We start from the raw sequence: 3,097 nt of genomic DNA, 5'->3' as shown, positions 1-3,097 counted from the left end.
GTCATTGGTTTTGTCCAAAACATTATGAATGTTCACATAATACGAATAGCTGCAGTTGCTGGAAATCTGAGCCAAAAACGAAAATTGTTTGCGGAACGCAGAAAGACTGGCAACAGAAACATCGACTTTCCTGCTCCTCGGATGCTGCTGTGCTTTTCCAGAATTTTCTGATCTAAAATCAGGTTTCCAGCATCTGCAGTGCCACTTTTGCCTACTTCCTTCAGTGTCGCTGGTTCCCAATTCAAGAACTCCATCTCTAGCGGTTTCATGTCTGTACCTCCATGCTGTGGAGTTGAAGAGTGAAGAAAATTAACTCACCCCCTCCATCTCTGGGGTAATTAGGGGCTGAAAGTGAATCGTGTCACATTGAAGTATATCTACATGCGACTTAATCTCTGTCTTTTATTGGGAACCATCTCTTTCATTGTAACCATCAGGAAAGACCATTTCGTTCGCCAGAAAAAGAAATGAATATGTCATTAACCTTTGTTTGTTTCATGTCCAAGAATACTCAGATCAATAGCTCCCTTGATTACCTCTGCTGGTCATGTTCGCAAAGAGATCGAGCAAATTGCCAAGTGTGAATTTCCTTTCAATAAATAATTTTGACTCAATTTTGCTGCAAATATCTTTTCCTAACTTTGTGCTTTTTTTCCTTTTACATTGGTGTCTCGCACCTTACAAATGACAGCAATGGTATAAAAGGAGATGGAAACATTTCACTCATGTCAGCAGCAGCTTGCAATGAGATCATGGCTGATTTGGTCAATGCTCAAGGCTGGTGCGCTCTCTGTAGTCATGGCCGAGTGGTAAAGGCGATGGATTTGAAATCCATTGGGGTTTCCCCACGTAGGTTCGAATCCTGCTGACTACGTTATGAATGCTTTCCTGCTGGAGCAATTCAAACTTCAGGATGCCAGTTTTGCAAACCAGCCTGTCATTTGATTAGACTTGGGAAACTCGAGTTCTTCATCAGAAATGTTCCATATTTTAAACATTATCTCTGTTTCTCTTTCCAGATACACTGCTCGACACATCGGGTTTCTGCAGTTGCTATTAAACGTCCTGAGCAGAAGTGCTGCTTTTCATTAGATTCCTTTAATCCCTTGTCCTCTGTTCTCTGACTCTGGTCATTGGCAATACTTCCTCCTGCTCGTCAGAGTACTCATTCCCCACCGCTCCCTCTCACATCATTACAAACGACCGCAGGAATTTGCCACTTAACCATCTTTGTTCCAAAGTGAAGCTCACCAGCCGAGGGAATCTCCCCACCAAACGGGACTTTTCATCCCTGGACATGGTGCACGCCAGAGGATTGTGAAGAGATACTGTGAAAATATTGTCAGTTGGCAGGTGGAAAAATGTTTAGGAAGCAAATCATATAATCTAGCCTCCAGCTTTGGAATTCTTGAGAAACTCTTTGGGAAATGGAATCAGAGGAGAATGAAGAAGTGTGAACTGTCAGTCCGAGTAGAGGAAGGGACATTGACTCTGATGTTCTTGGCACAAGAACTGATCTGAGAGATTGAAAGAATTCTCACTCCCGTACGTGAGGAATACAAACTTCATCTGGACTCTGGGACAATGAAAAACTCTGGAACACTCAAGACAATGTCCAAATATTGACTGGGATCACTACAGTACGAGTTCTATAGATGGGTCAGTTTTTGTCCAGTGTGTGCGGGAGGGCTTCCTGACAGAGTATGTAGAAATGCCTTCAAGGGTAGAAGCCATTTTCGATTTAGTACTGGGTAACGAGCCTGGCCAGGTTTTAGATTTGGAAGTAGGTGAGCACTTTGGAGACAGCGATCACAATTCTCTCAGGTTTACTTTCGTGATGGAAAGGGATTGGTGTACTCCACGGAGCAAGAGTTTCAGCTGGTGGAAGGGAAATCACGATGCAATGAGGTTAGATTTAGGAAGCGTAGAATGGGGTAGGAAACTGCAGGGGGTGAGCACATTAAAATGTGGAGCTTATTCAAGGAAAAGCTCCTGTGTGTCCTGGATAAGTATGTACCTGTCAGGCAGGGAGGAAGATACAGAACGCGTGAGCCGTGGTTTACTAAGGAAATGGAATGCCTGGTTAAGAAGGACAAAAGTCTTATGTTCGGACAAAACGTGAAAACTCAATTAGAGCGCTCGAGGGTTCAAACGATATCAGGAAAGGCCTAAAAAGAGAGCTGAGAAGAGCCAGGAGGAGACATGAGAAGTTGTTGGCAGATAGGATCAGGGTTAATCCTAAGGCTTTCCATAGGTATATCAGCAATAAAAGAATGACAAGAGTTAATTTGGGACAGTCAAGGATAATAGTGGGACGTTTTGTGTGGAGTCGGAGGAGATAGGGGAAGCACTAAATAAATATTTTTCGACAGTGTTCGTGATAGAAAATGAAAATGTTGGCGAGGAAGATACATAGATACTTGCGTCTAGTGTAGTCGATATTGAGGTTCACAAGGATTAGGTGATAGAAATACTGCAGAGTGTGAAAACAGACAAGTCCCCTGGGCCGGATGGGATCTGTCCTAGGATCCTCTGGGAAGCAGGGGAAGAGATTGATGAGACTTTGGAATTGATCGTCAAATCATCGTTGTCTACAGGAATAGTGCCTGTGGAATGGAGCATAGCATATGTTGTTCCCTTGTTCAAAAAGTTTCGTCGAGGCATCCCTGGTAATTACAGACCAGTCAGTCTCACTGCAGTTGTTGGTAACGTGTTGGAAAAGGTTATTATAGATAGGATTTATGACCATCTCGAAAAGAATAATCTGATCAGGGACAGTCAGCACGGTGTTTTGAAGGGTAGGCCTTGCCTAACGAATCCTGTTGACTTTTTTGACAAAGTGACCAAACAGGTAGATGACAGTAACCCAGTTGATGTGGTGTATATGAGTTTCAGCAAGTTGTTCGATAAGTTTCCCCACAATAGGCTAGTATACAAAATGCGGAGGAATGGAACTGTGGGAGAGATTGCAGCTTTGATCAGTAATTGGCTTGCTAATAGAAAACGGTGTTGTAGTTGTTGGAACATGTTCTTCTTGGTGTCCAGGTCTTGGCGGTGTACCACAAGGGTCGGTGTTAGGTCCACTGCTGTTACATGA

The 3,097-nt window shown here is 43.4% G+C and overlaps 1 non-coding gene across 1 annotated transcript; it reads left to right on the top strand.

The window, feature by feature from the left end:
- Positions 1 to 792: 792 nt before the first annotated feature.
- Positions 793 to 874, top strand: trnas-uga (transfer RNA serine (anticodon UGA)). The gene has a single exon. It is a non-coding gene; the product is annotated as a tRNA-Ser (tRNA).
- Positions 875 to 3,097: the final 2,223 nt, after the last annotated feature.

Source organism: Chiloscyllium punctatum, chromosome 50 (assembly GCF_047496795.1).
Source record: "Chiloscyllium punctatum isolate Juve2018m chromosome 50, sChiPun1.3, whole genome shotgun sequence".
Classification (NCBI taxonomy): domain Eukaryota; kingdom Metazoa; phylum Chordata; class Chondrichthyes; order Orectolobiformes; family Hemiscylliidae; genus Chiloscyllium; species Chiloscyllium punctatum.
This window is presented reverse-complemented; position numbering and strand designations above follow the sequence as displayed.